This window comes from Tamandua tetradactyla, chromosome 23, assembly GCF_023851605.1.
Source record: "Tamandua tetradactyla isolate mTamTet1 chromosome 23, mTamTet1.pri, whole genome shotgun sequence".
NCBI classification, from domain to species: domain Eukaryota; kingdom Metazoa; phylum Chordata; class Mammalia; order Pilosa; family Myrmecophagidae; genus Tamandua; species Tamandua tetradactyla.
In genome coordinates this window covers 22,587,558-22,612,532 of record NC_135349.1, presented here as the reverse complement: position 1 = coordinate 22,612,532, position 24,975 = coordinate 22,587,558, and the positions used below count along the sequence as shown (strand labels likewise).

The 24,975-nt window shown below is 37.5% G+C and overlaps 1 long non-coding RNA gene across 5 annotated transcripts in view; it reads right to left on the bottom strand.

Annotated features, from left to right (window-relative positions):
• Positions 1-24,975, bottom strand: part of LOC143667190 (uncharacterized) — a 150,504-nt gene that overhangs the window by 88,747 nt on the left and 36,782 nt on the right. For 4 of the 5 annotated variants that reach the window (XR_013167940.1, XR_013167941.1, XR_013167943.1 and 1 more), the window contains one exon: positions 6,141-9,366. This is a non-coding gene — a long non-coding RNA (uncharacterized LOC143667190). The remainder of the gene's footprint in view (positions 1-6,140; positions 9,367-24,975) is intronic. The other variant, XR_013167942.1, reaches the window with a different exon arrangement.

The following is a 24,975-nucleotide window of genomic DNA, read 5'->3' as shown; positions in this document are numbered from 1 at the left end:
CAGCTGGATTGGCATATGGCAAACATGGCAGCATCTGCTGGCTTTCCCGTGGTTATCCAAAAGATCATCTCTCCAAAATGTTTCCTCTTTTAAAGAATTCCAGTAAGCAACTTCACCTTCAGTGGGTGGAGACACACCTCCAAGGAAATAATCTAAACAAAATTTACCACCCACAATTGGGTGGATCACATCTCCATGGCAACAATCAAAATGCTCCCACCCAGCAATATTGAATGAGGATTAAAGGACGTGGCTTTTCTGGGGTCCACCACGAATTTAAACTGGCACAATATGTTCGCCAATATTATCTCATATTGCAATGGAACTGTTCCCAGTTCCATTGCTTCCAAGCTTTTGATTCCAGTTCCTCTCTAAGCATCTATGAGCCTTCACTTGGCTCCACTGGGACAAAACTCTGGGCTTTGCCTTGTTTAGCAGCACACGGGAAGGCACATGGTGACATCTGCTAGGCTCTGCATCTGCAAACATCTGTGCCTAGGTGTTTGCACTTTCTGTTGGCACTCCAAGCATCTCCAAATATCTACATCTCTGTCAGCTCTGAAGCAACTGTGTTTTCTCCAAAATGTCAGCCCTTTTAAAGGACTTCAGTAAACTTATCAACACCCACCTTGAATAGGCAGGCTCCCATCTCCATTTAATCCAGGGCCACACCTATAATAAGATGTGTCACATCTTCATGGAGTAATCTAATCACAGGATCATTCCCACAATTCAGTGAATCACTCTCCATGGAAACAATCTAATGTGAATTTTTCACCCTACATATTGAATCAAGATTAAGGGACATGGCTTTTCTGGGGTACACAAAAATTTCAAACCAGCATATTCTACCCTCTGGACCTGCAAAAGACATGTCCTTTCCATGTACAAAACATATTCACGCCGTCACAATATCACAAAAACTTTAAACCATGTCAATAATACAAATACCATACAAAGTCAGAAATAGTACAAAGTTTCATCAAAGCCAGTTACATGCATGGTCAGTCCTAAGACATAATTCTACTCTGGCTGTTGACCTGTAAAACTCACAAGTTATCTACTTCCAATATACAAAAGATAAATAGTCATAGGATACATGTTCCCATTGTCATAGGGAGAAAAGGAAAGGTAAATAGTGGTCATTGAACCAAAACAGTTCTGAAAATCTTCAGGGCAAACTCCAAAGGATGTCAAAGTTTTGAACTCATTTATACAATGTTTCCTCCTCTGGGTTTAGGAGAGCAGTAATTCCATCCTTTCTAAGGGCTTACACAGCATTCCAGTTCTCTCCAAACACTGGGGTAAGGGTTGCAAATTGGGGCATTTTGAAGGAACCACCTGTCTCTCAGCACCACCTTCTCCAAGCATCAAAGCAGCACCCAGGATCTGTACCATCTCAGCCTCATGATCAACCATTCCAGAACAATGGAATGATCACCAGGCTCTACCCAACCCCCAATATATGTTCTCCACCCTCTCTAAGGCCTGAGTCACCAAAACTTTTCCTGAACATCAAATTGGAAGGCCTGCCCTCTGCTTTTGGGGCAAACTCACCCATTTCATACTGATGAGTAGGTCTCCACTCCTGAGGTTTCTTGGCTTCAGACTTCTTCACTGGATCTTCCTTTAAAGTCATTTTCCCTTCAACCTTTCCTTTCCTTATCCTTTTAGTCCAGCATTGCAATGATTCCATTCATACAGATCTCACAAGAAATTTGTTGGTGTTCCATGCAGTATACAGTGATCATATCCATCAACAATAGGACTTCACACAAAACCTTTCTGGATAACTCCCTCTCCAGTCCTTACTTGTCCTGTATGCCTGACTGCTTCCATATTTGGTTAAGTCTTTACACCAGGCTCTATTCTGTGGGGTCTTACTTTCTGGAATCCTGGAATTTTCCAGACCATCCATTTCTGAAATCTTTATACCCAAGAGTTCAGTTCTCAATTTATCTCTTTTCTCTTGTGCTTTACTATCAGCTGTATGGAACACCAGGCTGAACTTTCCACATTTAGTTTGTAAATCTCTTCTGCTAAATAACCCTCTCACATTCTGTGTTGTAACCAGTATCAGCTCTTAATTTGCCAAATTCTCTGTCAATTGAAAATAGGGGTGGATTTCTTTCCAGTTTGCAATGAAATATTCATCATTTCTATCTAAAACCTCATCAAAATTATATATCAACAGTCTCATCAAAGCATTCTAAGCCTTCTCTATCAAAATCCTCATAAAACTTCCAGAATCTTCACATTATCCATTTAAAAAACCATCCCAACATCTTTAGCATTTGCAATCTGCAGCACCCCAATTTTCTGGTACCAAAATCTGTATTGGTTTGTTAATACTGCTGGAATGCGATATACCAGAAATGGAACAGAATTTAAAAAGGAAATTTTTTATGTTACAAGTTTACAGTCTTATGTCCATAAAAATGTCCAGCTGAAGCAATGAGTGTAAGATAATTTCACTTAAGAAAGGCTGATGTCTGCTCATATGGGTAGGCGTATCTCAGGCATCTGCTGGTTTTTGTTCCTAGTTCTGTTGCTTCCAGCTTCTGCTTCCAGTGACTTCTTCTCTAAGCATCTGTGGCCCTTCACCTGGCTCTTCAAGGTAAAACTCTGGGTTTTGGCTTGCTTAGCATCACAATGGGAAGGCACAGGGTGACCTCTGCTGAACTTTATATCTCCAAATTTCCATGTCTGGCTGTTTGCTTTCTCTGTTGGCAGTTCAAGCATCTCCAAACAACTGCATCTCTGTTGGCTCTGAAGCAAGTGTATTTTCTACAAAATGTCTCCCATTTTAAAGTACTCCAGTAAATTAATCAAGACCCACTTGAATGGGTAGAGTCTCACCTCAGTGTAATCAAAAGGACACACACACAATGGGGTGGGTCACATCTTCTTGGAGTAATCTAATCAAAGGTTCACACGCACAGTTGAGTAGGTCAGTCTCCATGTAAACAATCTAATGTACATTAGGACCCTACACTATTGAATCAAGATTAAAGGACATCGCTTTTCTTGGGTGTACAACACTTTTATATCAGCACAGGACTTTAATTGGCATTATATACATTTTATAAATTAATCTTGCCAAAATAGGCCTGTGGGAGATTGCAAGGTAAAGAAAATAATAAGATCAACAGGCTTTTCTAGATTTATTTGAACAAGCTGCCCTTCTTGAATGTATTGTTCAATTACTTGTAACTCTTGTTCAGTCACAGCTGTTAACTACCTTTTGCTTAATAAATCAGAGTCTCTTTGTAAAATATCAAACAGGTTCTATAACGTATAATTTGGAATCCCTAAAGTGGCAGGTAGCAAAAATGAAGGCTGAGTGTCAATAGTGATGTGTACCCATAGTAAATGACCAGATTTTTAAAAACTTTTTTTATTAATTAAAAAAAAATTGACCAGATTTTTTTAAATGAAGTAATTGGATTGATTGAAAAGGAATGCAGGAATGTGGATTCTGTATAATTGGATGTACATTTTTGGTGATTTAAAAATTTTTGCATGCAGTTTTTATGATATTTTCCCACAAAGTGGCCAAATTCCAGTTTGCATACATGACTGGGCCCAGTTGGATCCTCTGGGAATGGCCTAGGGACCAAGAGGAGCCTCGTGGGACCTAGATATCTTTATTAAAGTACACCTCCTTCTGAGAGGATAACCAGTCCTCCCAGCCAGAGTGCCCATTTTAACTGTTTCTTAAGAAGGTCATGCGATAGCAACATCAGTTGCATGTAATGGCAACATCAGGTGAACAAAACAGACTCCAAAAGTATATTTTTTCCTTGCATTCAGACCTCAAATCTGATCTCCTCCCAACATTAGCCATGGTTATTTTGGGAGATATTTAGTTTATACTTATGTAGTTTATATACACACTGGACAAAAGCATTAAAATATTTTGGCTTAAAGGAATTTAGGTATTTATATGATTTGAATATTATTTTGTGAGTAAAAGAATCATTTACAGCAATATTACTTAGATTAATAGATTAAGCCACCGGGTTTGGGGCAAGAAAAGAAACAGGGTTTTTTTTGCCAGTATAATGATATCCAGGAGAAAATCAGTATTTTTTATACAGATAACAACATGATAAAAGTTAACATAAGTTACTCTGATAAAACACAGGCTGTTTGCTTTTTACACTGATTATTTAGAAAAAAAATTTTGTGTCTTTTCATTAGAACAGGCTAAGAATCCATGAAAACATTGTTATTTTAAGCTCATTAAATCTTTCTTGATTTTGACCACAATTTCCATTTTTACAAACCCTCTGCAATTAATATATTAGTTCAGGCTTTGTCCTACATTTTCCTCATTTTGTAACAGTTATTCATTTCATCTTAGAATAAAACTCTTTTTCCTATTAATAAAAATACATCTTTTATATTTTACATACTTAAGTCATTATTTTAAACAAATATTTTACCACATATAATTACCATCAATATTAAATTTGTTAGAATAAGGTTAAATGCTTAAAATACTTTAGTTAATGCATATTTGAAACATCAATATATAGGTTTTAAAAAGAATTTTCAGCTTTAAAGTTTTTAAAATATACTTCTTTTTCAAATATGAATAGGAGCTAAACTCATGGCCAGTTTCCAAATTGCTGTTTGTCAAGGATGTAAATTAACTAAAGGAGATGGGTCTACCATTTCCATTCCTTGTCACAAGATTTTATTTGTAGCATTGGTATAAATTTCAGTAGAATAATTATTTAGATTAAACCAAGGTAACTTAACAGAGCACTTTGAGTCAGAACTGTAATCCTGAATTGCATACCCCTTTGGAGGAAAGTCTGTTACAATTCCATAGGAGCCATTAATGAGTATCGACTTTTGTTTTGCATGGCATTGTTCCTTTTGAATATTTTCTGACTCAGGCATATATGAATTTTTATATAAAGGCAGCTCATTAAGAACAAGCTCAGGAATTCATTTTTATCTTGCTCTGCTAAAGGTATGGTAAACAAGCAAATTTAAAATCAATTATAATAATATTGCAGTTTTTAGGAATTATAACTGGTGTGGGCAAGTCAGATTGTAATGACTCCATAGGTTGAGTTACAGCATTAGCTTTATCAAATCAGTTAACATTCCCCATTTTCCTGATTTCTTTTTTATAATAAATAATGGAGAATTCCAGCGACTATGAGATTCTTCTATATGTCCCACTTTAAACTGTTCTTGAACTAACTGAGTTACAGTCTAACTTTTCTATAGATAAGGGCCACTGCTCAACCTACAAAGGCTCATTAAGTTTTCTAAGTTAAAGGTATGAGTTGGAGTGTTATGTCAGCAGTGGGTCAAATATATATTTGGATAGCTGAGAAAAAGTACATACTGGAGTATGTTTAAGATTAAGTGCCTTATATCTGTTTCTTAATTGTTTTCCTACTTTTGTGCAAGTTTGAGGATTAACTGTATTTTCTTCTGAAAACCATGGGAAATAATCCTGTACTTGACAAAGAAAAGTTTCTAATTGAGACTGAGAAAATTTTGTGCCTCTAGTGGATAGCATAGCTTTAGAGTTTCCTTGCTGCTGAACCTGAATACCCCATGTTTTATGCCTAGCTGAAAATATCTCCAATTTGTTCCTTATCCTTTTGCAGCTCTTATTAGTTCTTTGTAGTATTTGTAGTGGATGTCCCTGGAGCATCTCCTCACTTTATGCTTTAAGAGTTCCCCTATCAGATCCCTGTCTGGGCACCAATTGCTGAGTCCAGCTCAAGCAACTGTCCAAACAGGGTCAGAAGAGGCAATGGGAGATTGAGAAAAAACACAACACAGAGTTTAAGAGAAAGCAGAGGCTAGGTGGTTCATTGCCTGACTGAATACAATCACCAAATAGAAACAGGCATATCTTCCCTGTTCTGTTATGCTCACCACAAAACCTCCATAACCAATTTCTATTGCTTAAGATTTAAAACATAATGGCCTTAAGGCTGAAACCAATAGCAATGCTTCCGTACTAAGGAAAACAGCTCTAGTGACTCTGAAGTATTCATTGAGACCCCTGTAGTTTTTAACAATGGTTTAACACACAAAACATATTCCTCCAGCCACCTATTATGGTTACCGATTACCCTGATGCTGCAAGGAAAATGCTTACTAACCAATATGACTCAAATCTTCTTTTATTGGCTGGACAAACATCCCTTTAATGGAGACTTTTCTTTGATTCCTCAATATTGTTTTGGAGTCTTCTTCCTCTTCGGGCCCCACACTGGGCACCAGATGTTGCTTCCATGGGACAGGATCGCAAAGGATATTAAAGAATGACAAGAAAGAAAGAGACAGATGGGATCAGGGTGTGTGAAGATCAGCCATAACAGACAACAGACGACTTTATTCTTAACCAGATCCTGCTTATATACTGCAGGGTGACAAAAGGCATGCATGCATTTCCTGAGGGAACAGAGTGCTTGTCATTCAGTGCTCTCATTCTTCATACTTAACATAACCATTTGAGGTAAACATTCCCTTCCTCACAGACTGCTCTACATAACAATCTCCACAGTTTACTGCCACCACCATCTTGAAGCCAGCTGCTCCCAACAAATTCTGCTGGTCTTGTTTTAACTTGCTCCTACACTCCCCTTTGAGGGACCTGACATCTAAGGGTGAAAATCTCCCTGGTAATGTGGGATATGAGCCTTGCCCTGGCACCATGGGATTGTCAATGCCTTCCAGACTAAAAGTGGCAAAGAATAGTAACAAAAATATGGTGTCTGTGACTGACAGAGTCCAAATAGAGTCAAGAGGTTATTCTGGAGGCTATTCTTATGCAATTCCATCTAGATATCAATATTTACTATGGTTTTCCAAACCCCAACCAAAACCATTTCTGCCAACCCTAAAGAATACCTAGGGCTCTATCTGAGATTCTGCCAGGTTCCATGCACTATGATTAATGTCCAGAGTCCTACAACCTCCAGATGGTTACCTAAGACAGATAAGTCCTAAAACACAAAGGGGCCAGTCTCTCCAGAATAGCAACTAGTTCAATCCCTATATCCATATTAGGATGCCATTTTCAACATGATAAAATTAGAATGGGCATAGCAAAAATATCCCTAAAGACTGGAGAAAGAGCAAAGGAGAGGGTGGAGTTATAACAGAGGAAATAAGATTTAACATATGAGTATGACTGCTGAATCATTACATTGATATTTCTTTTGGTCTCTAGTGTCTTGGAGAAGCTAGAAGGAAAAACCTAACATTGTAGAACAGTAAGCCATATGAAATTTATTGCTTTTTTGTACATGTTATATTTCACAATAAAAATAATAAAATGGAAATCACAAGACCATCAAACCTCTGCAGAAATTTAACTTCCAAGCTTTACAGCAAGAAATAGAAATCTGAACAATTCTAACTCTTAAATAAGGATGAAATAACCTTTGGAAAGAAGAGCTAAAATCAGAACTCTTAACCTTTTTATTTCAAGGTGTGTTCATGGCTCATATTCAAAGCTGAATTTCATCCCTGGAGACAAAATTCTTCTATCCCCAAGAATCTGAAGCTCTGAAATCCTTTCAAATGCCTCAGAAACATGAAGAACATACTTTAGAAACAGGTAGTGGATAGTTTGAGTGAAAATCCTGATTTCATTACCATCAAAAACTACTTTCTCAAGATGCTAAAATAAGGAACAAGTGAGGGAACTGGATGAATGGAGTGTAAAATCTTGGAAACCTTAACACACGTAGAATAAAGTTCTAAATGAGAAAGCTCAGTCTAAGTTTCAGGTTGGAAAGCTTGCTGAAGAGGATGTATTTGCAAAATATCCTTTGAAAGGGTGTTATAACAAGTGCTAATATGGAATGGAACATAAATAGTGAATCAGAAAGTGAAAATAACCTGCCTGATTAGGCAAATGTTGCTTTGGAGAAACAATTTATGCAGCTAAGGTAAAAGCTGCTTGAAAACATCTAAAAGAATTATTATTTGCCCACAGGTAGCCAAAAGTACCCCTTCCATTTGCTGAAAATACTTTTCTCATTGAATTGTTTGATAACTTAGTAAAAAGCAATTGACTGTATATATTTAGAGCTATTTATGAGTTCTCTTTTGAATGGAGGCTATTTTCCTCCATTAATCAATATGTCTATCCTTACAACATTACCCAATTGTCTTGACTACTGTGGCTTTATGTTTAATTTTGAAATTATTTAAGGCAGGGGAACTAACTATGGTTTCCTTTTGTCAAAATTAGTTTGAAATTCAAGGACCTTTGCCATTCTATGAAAACACTCACTTCAGTTTATCAGTCTCTACCCAAAAAAAGCAGTAATTTTGGGGGGATTGTGTTAAATCTATAAACCATTTTGGAGAGAATGAACATCTTAACATCACTGAGTATTCTGATTCATGAATAAACATTGTATCTCTCCAAAAAGCAGCAGGCAAAACTAATTTATCTTGAATGAAGACAGAATAATGGGTGGAGAGTGACAGGAAGGAGCAAAAGGGAGCCTTTGGGTGCAGAATATTCTTTCTCTTTGTTGGAGTGGGGGTACCATGGCTTCATTTATTTGTGAAACTTCATTGAGCTGAATACTTATAGACTCTGTGTATGCTTCTGTATTTAAAGAATATAAAACTCTCCACAGACACAAAAGATCTCTGAAGAGTTATTTAAATTTCAAGTTTCACTTTAAAAGTATCAATAACAAGTAAGCTGTTAAAATGCATTAAATTAATGCAATTTAAAAAACTGTTTTAGGTGAAATGTTTCATTTTCATTGGGAAAGCAATAAAAAAAAGTCAAAGGGAATTGTAAGAGATGCACACAATGATTTCTGGATGAGGTGCTCACTGCAGCATTATTTTATAATGGAAACAGTGGCAGTGGCCTGTTGAAGAAGCATTAGGTAAGAAATCGTATGTCCATAAAAGGTAACAGAATGTAACAATTTAAAATTATGTTTTGCAGGAATTGCCTGAAATAGGAACATTATCACAACAGAGTAAGACTAGAAGAAGGCAATTGTAAATGTAAACCATACATTCATGCAGAATATAATTAATTAAAACTTCCATAGTTAAATGGATCAAAAAGAAGTATAGAAATATAGACACAATTTCTTCAAATGTTATTTCTGTGCTAACATTTTCATTAGGAAAGTATTCTAAATCAATGAAATTACTTAGGTTTACAATTCTTCATTTTATTAAAATGTACTTTTCATAATTCTTAGCAGCTTCTAATATTTTAAAATAATAAATTTAAAAGTAAACTGAGGGTGGGGGACAGGTGGCTCAGTGACAGAGTTCTTACCTGCTGTGACAGAGACCCATGTTCAATTCCTGGAGCCAGCCCATGTCAAAAAAAATCACCTGAAAAACAATTTTTCTCATATCTTATCCAGTAGAAATAATCATAGGCATCTCACCAGTTGAGATTTCTCAAAGTTTTAAAGTTTATCCTATTGCTGTGCTTTTCCTTTTGCTCCCCATTGTACTGTTGCAAGAACTACATTTGTTCCCAAGGGGAGGAAATATGTTATTCTTGTTAGATGAACAAAAACCTTGGAAAGGAATAAAATCTGAAATCTTGGTGGTAAAATACTGGGAAATGCCAACATTTCAGCTGTGTGACATTTTGATACATGTTGAGACAAGCACCATACCAGCCATCCTGCCAGAAATATAAAGGTGATCCAGGGAATGAGGCATGGGCCTTGATAAGTTCCTATATATATGGAGAGACTGAGGGGCTGTACATGTACCCCATATTGCACACAAGCTCAAGACAGACTGGAAAGGGTCCTATAAGAGGATGTAACAGAAAATAAAGCCAATGTAGACATGTGTGATGATTTGGAGCTATGTACCCCAGAAAAACATGTTCTTAAACTTTTTTCCATTTTTGTAGATGTGAACCCTTGTAAATAGGACCTTATGATGAGGTGACTTCAGAGAAGTGTGGCCCAGGATGGGTCTAATCCTATTACTAAAGGCCAGATAGAGAAGGTCACACAGAAAAAAAAAAGCTGCAGAGAGAACAGCCAGAAGTTGAAAGTAAATGGAACCCAGAAGAGAAGTGAGAGGATAGGAGAGACCACCATGTGCATTGCCTTGTAACCGAGGAGTGGGAATAAGGATCACTGACAGTCAACTCCAGAATTTCAATCTTTCAGAAGAAAGCATGACCTTGATGATGCCTTGATTTGGAATTTTCTTAGCCTCAAAACAATTAGCTAATGAATTCCCATTTTTAAGCCAACTTATAGCCTGTTATTTGCTTTAACAATGAGGAAAATAACACAGCATGTAAAAATTGCCTTGGACATTGAATTTTTATGCAGCCCATAGACATATCCAACAGTCAAGGGTGGAAGATTCACAGGGTCATGATATTAAAGGACAACTTCTGACCAATTGTTATCTGACCACTAAGTTATGTTGCATCTTTAGGATGACAGACTCAGAAATTAATATAAGAATTAAGAAGATACTAAGGAGAGACAGCAGCAACTGCAAATTGTGAACAGACAGATGCTACTGTTCAGGTAAGTCAATATGTAAACAAACAAACACAACCATAATCCCATGTGGGGGAGGGATAAGAATCCTAAATTGCTATAAAGGAGACTTTGCAGATGTGGTAAAATTAAAGGTCTTGAGAAGGGAAGATTATCCTAGATTATCTGATGGACACACTATAATCACAAGTGTCCTGATAAGGAGTGGGGGTAGAAGGGATGTTTTGACTACAGAAGAGAAACTGATGTGACTAACACAGCAAGAGGTTGGAGTGATGCAGCCTTCAGCAAAGAATGCTAGCAGCATCAAGAAGAGGCTAGAAGCAAATCTTTCCCTGGGCCTCCAGAAAGAGCCAAGCTTGCTAACTCCTTGATTTTAGCCCTGTATGACTCACTTCCATTTTCTGACCTTCATAACTGTAAGAGAACAAATTTGTGCAATGATAAGCAACAAGTTTGTGGAACTTTGCTACAGCAGCAATAGAAAATTAATAAACTGATTGAGAGAGAAAGAGACAGTCAGAGACAGAGAAAACATATAAGGCCAAAATCAGAAATGAGAAAGAAGATACCACCGTGATCTTACAGAAATTTAAAAGCCTACAAGAGAATACGGTTGTTATATATTTTTATTGGAATAAAATTAGTATATCATGAAAGTCCTCATTCTAACCATTTTAAAGTGTACAATTAATTATACCACCATTACTCTACTTATACCATAACATTTTCATCACCACCAAAGAAACTTTTGTATCTGTTAAGTAGTCCATCCATTCACTCCCATCTCCTCACAACTAATAATCTATTTTTCATCTTGTGGATTAACCTATTGAGAATATTTCATATGTTTCCTTTTGCATATGGCATTTTTCACTTAGCATTAAGTTTTCAAGGGTCATCCATATGGTACAATGTATGAGTACCACATTCCTCTTTATGATGGAATAGTACTTCATTCTTTATCCATTCATCAGTTGTTCTAGTTTGCTAGCTGCTGGAATGCAGTATACCAGAAACAGAATGACTTTTAAAAAGGTGAATTTTAATGAGTTGCTAGTTTACAGTTCTAAGGTCAAGAAAATATCCCAATTACAACAAGTCTATAGATATGCCCAATCAAAGGTATCTATGGAAAGATACCTTATTTCAAGAAGGCCGATGATGTTCAGAATTTCTCTCTCAAATGAGAAGACACATGGCAAACACAGTCAGGGCTTCTCTCTCATCTGGAAGGGCACCTGGCAAACACAGCATCCACCTGCTAGCTTACTCTCCTGGCTTCCAGTTTCATGAAGCTCCCCGGTAGGCATTTTCCTTCTACATCTCTAAAGGTTGCTGGCTTGTAGACTCTCTGCTTCATGGTGCTGCAGCATTCTCTGCTCTCTCTGAATCTCTCATTCTCTAAAATGTTTCCTCTTTTATAGGACTCCAATAAGCCAATCAAGACCCACCCAAATGGGTGGAGCCATGTCATCACCTAATCCAGTTTAACAACCACTCTTGACTAAATCATATCATCCAGGGAGATGATCTGATTAGTTTCAAAGATACAGTACTGAATACGGATTATTCTACTTTTATGAAATGGGATTTTGTTTAAAACATAGCTTTTCTAGAGGGCAACTTCCTTTCAAACCAGCACATCAGTTGATGAACATTTAGGTTATTTCCATTTGGGGGTTGTTATTAATAATGTCTCTGTAATCATCATGGAAAAATTTTTGTACAAACACATATTTTCAATTCCCTTGGGTATATATCACAAGTGGAATTTCTGTTATATGGTAATCCTATATTTAATTCTTTGAGAAACTGCCAAACTGTTTTCAATAGTGCATGCACAACTTACATCCCCACCAGCAATTTATGACAGTTTAAATTTCTCCACATATGCATCAACCATTTTTTATTATAGCCATGTGTGTTAGTTTGAAAGCTACCAGAATGTGATACACAGCTCTGATGTACCAGAACTGAAGTGACTTTTACATAGAATTTAATAAGCTACAAGTTTATGGTTCTAAGGAAGTGCAAGTATCCAAATTGAGGCACCAAGAAGAGGCTACCTTCACTCAAGAAAGTATGATGGGAACACCTCTCTCTCTGAAGTAGTCATGTGTCTGGGATTTGCCAGTCCTTTGCTCCTGCGCTCCATTGATTTCAGCCCCTGTTACTGTGGGGGTTCCCTACTTTCCTTATCCAGGGCTGGCTTTTATCTCTCAGCTTCCCTTAGCCCTCTCCAGGTTCTGGCTTGCTTAATATCTCATGGCAATGTGTGCTGGGCTTCAAGCACCTCCAAACATCTGAGTCTCTGTTCCCCATCTGTCTGCATCTGTGTCAGCTCTGCTGTGAAGTTACTATCACCTCAGAGGTTTCTGTCATTTCTGTTGTTTCTGTTTGCTCTGTGCTTTCTCCCAAATGGCTCTTCTTTTTAAAGTCTTCAGTAAACTAATCAAGACCCACGCAGAATGGGTGGAGTCACAACTCCGTCTAATCACACCCACAATTGGCAATGCCACATCTCCATGATGATAATCTAATCAAGAGTTTCCAGGCCTTTAAACAACCAGTGGGTCAAGGAATAAGTTACAAGAGAAATCAGTAAAAATCTCGAGGTAAATGTAAATGAAAATGCAACATATCAAAACTTATGGGATGTATCAAAGGCAGTGCTGAGAGGGAAAGGTAGTGTCTTAAATGCCTATATTAAAAAAGAAGAAAGAGCAAAAATCAAGGAATTAGCTGTTCATTTGGAAGAACTAGAAAAAGAAAAAACAAAACAAAAGAACAAATAAAACAACCCCAAAACAAACAAAAGAAAAGAAATAATAATATAAATGAAATTGAGAATATGAAAACAATTGAGAAAGTCAACAAAACTAGAAACTGGCTCTTTGAGAATATCAATAAAATCAATGGGCCCTAAGCTAGTCTGACAAAATAAAAAAAAAGAGGAGGGGGATGCAAATAAATAGAATCAGAAGCGAAAGAGGATACATAATCACTGACCCCACAGAAATAAAGGAAGTAATGAAAGTATACTATGAGCAACTATAGGCTAATAAACTAGACAACATAGATGAAATGGACATGGATTGGAATGCTAAATATAGTTAACTTGTTGATTCTACCCAAATTAATTTATAGATTCAATGCAATACTAGTTAAAATCCCAACAACTTTCTTTGTAGAAACAGAAAAACCAATAACCAAGTTTTTTGGTAGGGCAGTGTACCCTGAATAGCTAAAAATATCTTGAGAAAGAAAAGTGAAGTGGAAGATATACACACTACCTGACTTTGAAGTATATTATGAAGCTACAGTGGTCAAAACATCATGGTACTGGCATAAAGATAGATATACTGACCAAGAGAATTGATTTGAATGTCTCATCTATGGGCAATTGACCTTTGATAAGCAACCCACCTAGCAACCCACCTGGACAGAGCAGCCTCTCAGTAAATGGTGTTTGGAAAACTGGATATCCATAAGCAAAAGAATGAAAAAGGATCCTGATATCTGTATTTACAGAATTTTTTCCTTCCCTACTTTAATTTTAAATTGGTTTATGAAACATATCGTACAAACAGCCTTTAAGGTGATTATCTAGATTTTTTTTTTGCCTATGGATAAGCTAACTAAGACATCCATTTTAGGTAGTTAAGATTTCCATACATCAATTGTTAAAGTATTTATATCTTCATACCTGAAATCAGGAAAATATTTAGTATCATAGGTCATTACTATAGTAATGCAGATATTTGTAATAACTTTCTACTTGATATTTGGAGAACATTCACAGTTTTAACAGCTGGTCAAATCATTTAATACTTAGAATTTAAGAACTTTGCCATCTGAATATGTAGATTTGTTCCTTGTTGCCTCATTTTTAATTGGTTTAGAAATTTACTACACAAACACAGGATTTACAATGATTATATGGATACTTTATTTAAATATGGTGATGGTTAAACTAAGATATCCATTTTTGGTCGTTCTAAGGATAATGTGTGTTTTCTTAAATAAAAAATAGTTAACAAAATGAAATAACTAAACTCAAAATGTATCAAAGATCTGAACATTAGAGCTAAGACCATACAACTTTTAGAATAAAAAGAAGGGATTTTTTTCTTCAGGGGCATTTTTCGTCTTCATCTGCAAAGGTCTCTGGCTGTGTGGGCTCTGTAACTCTTTCCAAGATGGTTCCCTCTTAAAGGGCTCTAGTAAGCAACCCCACTTGAATGGGTGGAGACACACCTCCATGGAAATCATCTAATCAAAAGTTACCACCCACAATTGGGTGGACCACCTCTCCATGGATAATTAAAAAGCTCCCACCCAGCAATACTGTATGAGGATTAAAGACATGGCTTTTCTGGGGTACTTCAAGATTCAAACTAGTACATTCCACCCTTTTGAGAGTCATTTATCTTCAGGGTTTTAGACAGCAGCAGTCCCACCCTGCCTCGTCTCTCAGAGGCCCACCTCTCTCTGAATGCAACCTTGGGGGACACCTTTTTCTTGGCTCCACTCTCTCCAAGCATCGGGGCTCACCTGGCCTCTCTGCCATCTCTGAGACACATGCTCACCCCTTCCATGTGATGGCAGCCAGGCACTCCCCAATCCCCGAGGAATGTACTGCATGCTTTCCAAGGCCTGAGACAGCATGACTCTTCCATTGCAAGGAAGGGGAAGACCTATCCTCTGTCTTTGCAGCAACTTCACCCTCTTCAAGTATCTGGGTGGGTCCACTCTTCTAGTCAGAGGTTTTTTGACTTTAGACTTTAGCTTCCATAGTTCTACTTCTGAAGTTATTTTATCTTCACCTTGTCCCTTTTCTGAGCCCCCCAGTCCAGCCTGGCAGCAGCTCCATTTATACATTTCCCACAACACTCTTTTTGGCTATGTAGTAAGCAAGGATCATGCCATTCAGACAGCTGGAGTTTCCACAAATCCTTCCTGGATAAGTCCACTTCCGATCCTTGCTTTCTCTGAAATGGCCAAATCCTCATGTGGGGCACTACTCTCTGGGGTCTCCTTCTTGAAAGCCCGGAATTTTCCAGAACGTCAACTTCTGGTTTCATTGTATCCAAGAGTTCAGTTCTCAGCTTATCTCTTTCCTGCCACATTTTGCTACAAACTGGAAGGAGAAGCCAGGCCACACTTTCCACATTTAATTTGGGAACCTCTTTTTACTAAATATCCATGTTCATGGCTTTTAAAATCTGCCTTCCAACCAAAGCCACTACTTAATTTTGTCAGACTATCTATCATTTTAAAATAAGGATCACCTTCTTTTCAGTTTGCAATAATACAAGCCTCATTTTTATCTAGAGCCCTGTTAGAGGTATCTTTAGAATCCATGTTTCCACCAATAGTAGAATGCTTCAAAGCATTCTAGGCCTTCTCTAGCAAGCTCCTCACTACTCTCAAAGAATCCTCCCCTTATCCATTTAAAAAGCTGTTCCAACATGTTTGGTATTGGTAAACTGCACAGTACCCCACTTCTCTAGTACAAAAATTGGTTCTAGTTTACTAGTTGCCAGAATGCAATATACCAGAAACAAAATGTAATATACCAGAAACAAAATGCAATATACCACAAACAAAATGTCTTTTTAAAGGGGGGAATTTATTAGGTTGGATGTCCACAATTCTAAGGCCATGGATATGTCCCAAGTAAATCAAGGCTATAGAAATGTCCAATCTAAGACATCCAAGGAAAGGTACCTTAGTTCAAGAAGGGTTGGGTTCTTTCTCAACTGGAGAGACACATGGCAAACATGGTAGCATTTGCTAGCTTTCCCTCCCAGCTTCTTGTTTCATGAAGCTCCCCTGGAGGCATTTTCTTTCTTTATCTCCGAAGGTCTCTGGCTTCATGGGCTCTGTTATGGCTCTCTAAAAAGGTACTCCCATCAAGATGTGACTCACCCAATTGTGGGTATTAACTTTTGAATAGAGGGAGATGTGACCTCCCTATTCTCTGGGGTCTCCACCCATTTCAGGTGGGTCTTGATTAGTCTACTAATCTTTTATAAGAGGAAACATTTTAGAGAGAGCCAAGAGAACCACAAGAGCACACACAGCCAGAGACCTTTGGGAATGAAGAAGGAAAACATCCCCGAAGGAGCTTCATGAAACAAGAAGCCTGGAGAGGAAGTTAGCCAATGTTGCCATTTTTACCATGTGCCTTTCAAGATGAGACAGAAGTCCTGAACTTCATCAGCCTTTCATGAGTGAAGGTAACTGCTTGTTTGGTGCCTTAATTTGGAAACTTTTATAGACCCACTTTAGCTGGGACACTTTCATGGCTTTGGAACTGTAAACTTGCAACTTAATGAATTTGCTTTTTTAAAAGCTGTTCCCGTTCTGGTATATTGCATTCTGGCAGCTATAAACTAGAATAGTTGCTATTGAAAATGGATTTTTTTTCATGATTTCTGCCTCAGATTGCTCATTACTGCTGTATAGAAATATTACTAATTTTTTGGTGTTGATCTCGTACCCTGCCAGTTTGTTGTACTCATTTATCAGCTTTAGTAGCATTTGCTTTAGTGTTTTCATCAAGAAAGAATACTGAATTTTGTCAAACGCCTTTTCTGCATCATTTGAGGATGATCATATGGTTTTCCTGCTTTGATTTGTTGATATGGTGTACTATATAAATTGATTTTCTTATGTTGAACCATCCTTGCATACCTGGAACAAATCCCACTTGGTCTTCTTGTATAATTCCTTTTTTCAATAACTTTTTTATTGTGTAATATAACAAATATACAAAGCAAAGAAAGAAAAAAGCAATAGTTTTCAAGGTACTCTTCAACAGGTAGTTACAGGACAGACCCCAGAGTTTGTCATGAACTACCATAGCATCATCCCAGACTTTTCTTTCTTGCTGCTCCAGAACATTGGAGATAGAAGGAATATATGTATTTTTTATAGTCACTTTTTCCTTTTCCTGAAAAATAACATATGCAAAAAAGCAATAAATTTCAAAGCACAGCACAGCAGTTAGTTGTAGAGCAGATCTCAGTATTTTGTATGTGCTACAATTCCACAATTTTAGGTTTTTACTCCTAGCTGCACTAAGAAACTGGAAGCTAAAAGAAACATCAATATAATAATTCAGCAATCATAATCATTTGTTAAACACTACCATCTCTGTATAATTACACTATCATCTTTGATCTATCTCTCACTCTTTAGGGGTATTTGGCCTATGCCCATTCTATGTTTTTCATGTTGGAAGGGCTGTCAACAATAATGGGTAGGGAGTTGGAACTAGCTGTTGTCCTGGAAAGGCTGGCCTCTCTAGGTTTCAGGACTTATCTAGTCCAGAGGCCCATCTGGAAGTTGTAGGTTTCTGGAAAGTTACCCTAGTGGGTGGAACCTTTGCAGAACATTACATGTTGCCTTAAGTGTTCTTTAGGATTGGCTGGAATGGTTTTGGTTGGGGTTTGGCAAGTTATGATATGTTGTCTGACTGAAGTTTGCATGAGACCAATCTCAATAGTAGCCTCTTGACTCCATTTGAACTCTCTCTGCCACTGATGCCTTATTCATTACACTTCTTTTCCACCTTTTGGTCAGGATGATATTGTCAATCCCATGGGAGTCATCTTCCATGCCACCTGAGTGACTTTCACCCCTGGATGTTATGTCCCACATAGTGAGGAGGACAATGGTTTCGCTTGCAGAGTTGAGCTTAGAGAGATTGAGTCTATATCTGGGTAACAAAAGAGGTCCTGCTGATGTGACTTTTAGGCACAACTATAGGTAGGCTATGATTTTCTGCTACATACATAAGCTTCACAACAGCAAGTCTCAAGATCAAGGGCTTGGCCTATTGATTTGGGGGTCCCTAATGTTTGACATTGTATCAGGTGTTTCCCTGGTGGTAAAGTTTAATAGGTTCTTATTTTTGATCCCATCATTCAAGGAACTTTGCCAATACTTTTTGATTAGTTGCTTAATATATTCTGGGATATATCCAGGCATTACATTAGCTAGACAGGATTAAAAGCCCTCATTTTTATTCTAGGCTCTGTGCTTTGATTGTTTAAATGTGTTTTCAAGACAGGTTGAGTTTCAATTATGTGATACAGAAAATTTAGGTTATGGACAAAAAATAAACATTCCTTCCTTTGCTCTCAAAAAATGGTTGAGGTTCTAAAATATAGATAATGTCTTCCTTACCACTGTGTTCTGAATTACTTTAATTCTAACCTGACTGCCTTTGTTCTTATCTCTGAGTACCAGGTTACACATGTATTAAGACAGACATAAAATCCAGAAATAATAATTACCACTCTGGACAGAATGTGACAGCTATAAAAATTTACACTTTAGGCCCCTGTTTTCTTATAAGTATTATCTAAGTGAGGCCATACTCTTGTTTCTGGATTATTTTGCTTCACCAAATGTCTCACAGTTCTATTCACAATGATGCATCCCCTTACAGCTTTGTTTCTTTTTGTGGCAGCACAACAGTTGATCATATGCATGCCAAATCATTTGCTTTCAGCCACCTGCATTCCTTATGCATCATGTATAGTGTACAGAGTCCACAGTCCATCAACACTCTCAATTTTAGGTAATTTCATTGTTCCCAAGCAAAGATAACCAATAAACACACCCTCATAAAATAGGAAATCCAAATCTCTCCTTAACCCATGTCCTTCCACCCATTATTTACCCCTGGTGTTGCTGTGGTACTACTGATAATTTCCTGTTAAACATGTCCCATAGCCTGCAATAGCAGTTTTCCCCTTATGTTCTGAACATCAACACACTTTGTACAAGAACCATACCTTTGAAGTAGTTCATGCAAAATCTTATTTATATTTCTGGTGTTAATCAGTGGGCCCCAAATGGGTCTACACAACCCATTTCAATCATGTTTAACTTCATTATGGCCCTGTTACTTATAGATTCACTAATGACCTACTTTAACTTCTATCTATTCCTTACATTTGAGGTCAACCTCATTAGCTAACCGTTCACCTGTCTCTAGCTTCTATGTATGTCTAAATCCCCTTATAATCCTCTGATTTTACCTTTACCATGATCATAAAAGTAGAGTCATACTGACTGTATCTATCCTTTTGTGTCTGATTTATTTCAGTCAGGATTATGTCCTCAAGGTTCATCCATCTTGTCATGTGCTTCAGGATGTCATTTCATCTTGCTGCCATATAATATTCCATCATACGCATATACCACATTTTGTTAATCCACTTGTCTGTTGATGGGCACTTGGATTGTTTCCATCTTTCAGCGATTGTGAATAATGCTGCTATAAACATCAGTATGTAAATGTCTCACTGCTTTCAGCTCTTCTGGGTATTTACTGAGTAGTGCTATTGCTGGGTCATAGGGCAACTCGATATTTAGTCTTCTAAGGAACTGTCCAACTATCTTCCATAGTGGCTGCACCATTATACATTCTCACCAGCAGTGTGTAAGGGTTCCAATTTCTCCACATACATTTACTCCAACATTAGTAGTTTCCTGTTGTTTAATAGCAGCTATTCTTATAGGTGTGAGGTGGAATCTCATTGTAGTCTTGATCTTCATTTCCCTTACAGCTAATGAAAATGAGCATCTCTTTATGTGCTTTTGAACCATCTGTATTTTCTCTTCAGAAAAAATGCCTATTCATATCTTTATCCCATTTTATACTTGAGTTTTTCTTTTTTTGTTGTTGAGTTGTATAATTTCTTTATGCATATAGGGTATCAAACGTTTGTCCAATGTGTGAATTCCAAATATTTCCTCCTTGTGTTGGCTGCCTCTTTACCTTTTTGACAAAGACTTTTGAGGTACAAAAACATTTGACTTCGAGTAGTTTCCATTTATCTTTTTCTTATTTTGTTTGTGCTTTAGTTTTAAAGTTTAAGTAGCTGCTGCTTATTACTAAGCCTTGAAGATGTTTCCCTATATTTTCTTCTAGATGCTTTATGGTGCTAGTTCTTATATTTGGGTGTTTGATCTACCTTGAGTTGATTTTTGTATAGGGCATGAGGTAAGGGTTCTCTTTTATTCTTCTGGCTATTAATGTCTAGTTCTATCATGCCCACTTATAGAAAAGGCTATTTTGTCCGAGTTCAGTGAATTTGGGAGCCTTGTCAACAATCCATTGCCCATAGATTTGGTGGTCAGTCTCTGCACTGTCAATTTCATTCCACTGGTCAATACCTTTATTTTTGTACCAGTACCATGCTGTTTTGACCACTGTGGCTTTAAAATAGGTTTTAAAATCATGAAGAATTAATCCTCTCTCTTTGTTTATTTTTAGGGTGTTCTTAGCTATTCAGGGTCTCTTTTACATTCCAGATGAATTTGGTAATGTGTTTTTCCAATTCTTCAGAGTAGGTTGTTGGAATTTTGATTGGTACTGCATTGTATCTGTAGATCAATTTGGGTATAATTGACATCTTAACTATATTTAACCTTCCTATCCATGAGCAGGGATTCCCTGTCCACCTGCTTAGATCTTCTTTCATTTCTTTCAGCTATTTTAGGTAGTTTTCTGTGCACAAGTCCTTTACATTCCTAGTAAAGTTCATTCCTAGGTACTTGAGTCTTTTAGTTGCTATTTTGAATGGAGCTTTTTTCTTAACTGATTCCTCCATCATGTCATTGCCAGTGTATAGAAATATTTCTGATTTTCACACATTAATTTTATATCCTTCCACTTACTGAATTTGTTTATTAGCTTGAGTAACTTTATTGTAGATTTTTCAGGATTTTCCAAGTATAGTATCACATCATCTGCAAATAATGAAAGTTTTACTTTTCTTCCTTTCTAGTTTGGATGCGTTTTATTTCTTTGTCCTGCCTGATTGCTCCAGCTAGAACTTTCAGGATAATGTTGAATAATAGTGGTGACAGTGGGCATCCTTGTCTCATTCCCAATCTTAGGGAGAAAGCTTCCAGTCTCTCTCCATTGAGCATGATGCTGGCTCTGAGTTTTTCATATATGCCTTTTATCATATTGAGAAAGTTGTCTTTGATTCCTAGCTTCTGAAGTGTTTTTATCAGAAAAGGATGTTGAATTTTTTCAAACGCTTTTCAGCATCAATTGAGATGATCATGTGATTTTCCCTTTGATTTTTTAATGTGCTATATTACATTAATTGATTTTCTTGTGTTGAACCATGCTTGAATTCCCATTATAAACCCCACTTCATCATGGTGTACAATTCTTTTATTGTGTTGTTGGATTCAATTTGCCAGTATTTTGTTGAAAAATGGCATATATGTTCATTAGGGAGTTTGGCCTGTAGTTTTCCTTTCTTGTAGCATCTTTACCTGGCTTTTGTATTAAAGTGATGTTAGCGTCATAAAATGAGTTAGGTGGTGTTACTTTTTCCTCAAATGTTTTGGAAAAGTTGGAGCAGAATTGGCATTAGTTCTTTTTGGAATGTTTGTTAAAATTCCCCTGTGAGTGGAGGGGCCAAGATGGCAGCTTAGGAATGTGCACGTTTTAGTTCGTCCTCCAGAACAACTACTAAATAACCAGAAACAGTACAGAACAGCTCCCAGAGCCATAATACTGACCGGACACACAGTGTACCCCAGTCTGGACCAGCTGGACTGGTTGTGAGTCTCCAGAACAGTGAGTTCCCCAAGCTGTGGCGGCCGGTGCCCGGCGCCCCTCCCCCACAGGCAGCTTTCCAGAGGGAAAGGAAAGAAACTCTAACAGTAGCAGGGACTGAGTCAAGCCAAACACCAATTGTGGCATTAATAAACAAATTCTTACTACTAAAAATAGGCCTCCAGCTCAGGCGAAATTGGTCAAGGCGGAGGTCGCCTATTGGGCTAACCAAAAAAGAGGAAAGGGGATGAAACAGAGGCTTCTGTGGTTGTTTCTGTGGAGGCTTGGCTGCCTTTGGATTCAGCGGCAGGATTACACAGGCTGCAACTGCCCCAGGCATATGCAGAAACAGGCTGCTTTCAGGGCTGTCTCCCACCTGAGCCTTCCCCAGGGGAGGGGTGAAACACAACTCAGGTGGAATCCCTCTCTCAAGGAATTCAGACCCCAAGGCTTGGCAATTTGAAACCATTAAAACCAGCCTACAACCTTTCCTCTGTCTCCACCACGCCCCCAGCAGGGAGAGCCTTCCAAAGTTAAAGGAGCCACAATATCTTTTGCTGGTGGGACCTGCAGACAGACAAGCAACACATCCTGGGCAGGATAAGAAAAACAGAGCCCAGAGACTTTACAGGAAAGTCTTTCAACCTGCTGGGTCTCACCCTCAGGGAAAACCGATGCAGGTGACTCCTTCCCCTGAAAGGAGGCCAGTTTAGTCTAGGAAAACCCGGCTGGAGTCTGTAATACCTATGTAGACCCTCCTAAGAGTGGGGAGGGAAAAGACACCTTACAAGCAGGACAAGAAACAAGAAAACAAGGATGAAAAATTACCCTCTGTTAAACAAAACTTAAGCTAGAGGCCCAGAAAAAGCTGAACTGAAGGTCAAAGAACAGACAGACAACAAACTTATCTAGCAAGAAAACCCTAGGTAAGATAAGTAAAAGCAATCTCCAGAATAAACTAATTAAGGTAATTAAATGTCCAGACGCCAGCAAAAAATAGCAAATCACACCAGGAAAATTGAAGATATGGCCCAGTCAAGGGAACAAACCTATAGTTCAAATGAGATACAGGAGCTGAGACAACTAATGCTGAATATACAAACAGAAATGGAAAACCTCATCAAAAACCAAATCAATGAATTGAGGGAGGACATGAAGAAGGCAAGGAATGAACAAAAAGAAGAAATGGAAAATCTGAAAAAACAAATCACAGAACTTATGGGAATGAAAGATACAGTAGAAGAGATGAAAAAAACAATGGAAACCTACAATGGTAGATTTCAAGAGACAGAGGTTAGGATTAGTGAACTGGAGGATGACACATTTGAAATCCAAAAAGAAACAGAAACTATAGGGAAAAGAATGGAAAAAATATGAGCAGGGACTCAGGGAATTGAATGATAATATGAAGCACACAAATATACGTGTGGTGGGTGTCCCAGAAGAAGAAGAGAAAGGAAAAGGAGGAGAAAAACTAATGGAAGAAATTATCACTGAAAATTTCCCAACTCTTATGAAAGACCTAAAATTACAGATCCAAGAATTGCAGCATACCCCAAAGAGAACAGGTGTTCTCCAAGACACTTACTAGTCAGAATGTCAGAGGTCAAAGAGAAAGAGAGGATCTTGAAAGCAGCAAGAGAAAAGCAATCCATCACATACAAGGGAAACCCAATAAGACTATGTGTAGATTTCTCAGCAGAAACCATGGAGGCAAGTAGACAGTGGGATGATATATTTAAATTACTAAAAGAGAAAAACTGCCAACCAAGACTTCTATATCCAGCAAAATTGTCCTTCAAAAATGAGGGAGAAATTAAAACATTCTCAGACAAAAAGTCACTGAGAGAATTTGTGACCAAGAGACCAGCTCTGCAAGAAATACTAAAGGGAGCAATAGAGTCAGATATGAAAAGACAGAAGAGAGAGGTGTGGAGAAGAGTGTAGAAAGAAGGAAAATTAGATATGGTATATAAAACACAAAAGGCAAAATGTAAGAGGAACGTACTACCCAAACAGTAATAACACTAAATGTTAATGGACTGAACTCCCCAATCAAAAGACATAGACTGGCAGAATGGATTAAAAAACAGGATCCGTCTATATGCAGTCTACAGGAAACACATCTTAGACCCAAAGATAAACATAGGTTGAAAGTGAAAGGTTGGGAAAAGATATTTCATGCAAATAACAACCAGAAAAGAGCAGGAGTAGCTATACTAATATCCAACAAATTAGACTTCAAATGTAAAACAGTTAAAAGAGACAAAGAAGGATACTATCTACTAATAAAAGGAACAATTCAACAAGAAGACGTAACAATCATAAATATTTATGCACCGAACCAGAATGCCCCAAATTACGTGAGGCATACACTGCAAATACTGAAAAGGGAAATAGACACATCTACCATAATAGTTGGAGACTTCAATTCCCCACTCTCATCAATGGACAGAACATCTAGACAGAGGATCAATAAAGAAATAGAGAATTTGAATATTACAATAAATGAGCTAGACTTAACAGACATTTATAGGACGTTACACTCCACAACAGCAGGATACACCTTTTTCTCGAGTGCTCATGGATCATTCTCAAAGATAGACCATATGCTGGGTCACAAAGCAAATCTCAACAAATTTAAAAAGACTGAAATCATGCACAATACTTTTTCAGATCATAAAGGAATGAAGTTGGAAATCAATAATAGGCAGAGTGCCAGAAAATTCACAAATACATGGAGGCTCAACAACACACTCTTAAACAACGAGTGGGTCAAGGAAGAAATTGCAAGAGAAATTAGAAAATATCTCGAGGTGAATGAAAATGAAAATACAACATATTAAAACTTATGGGACA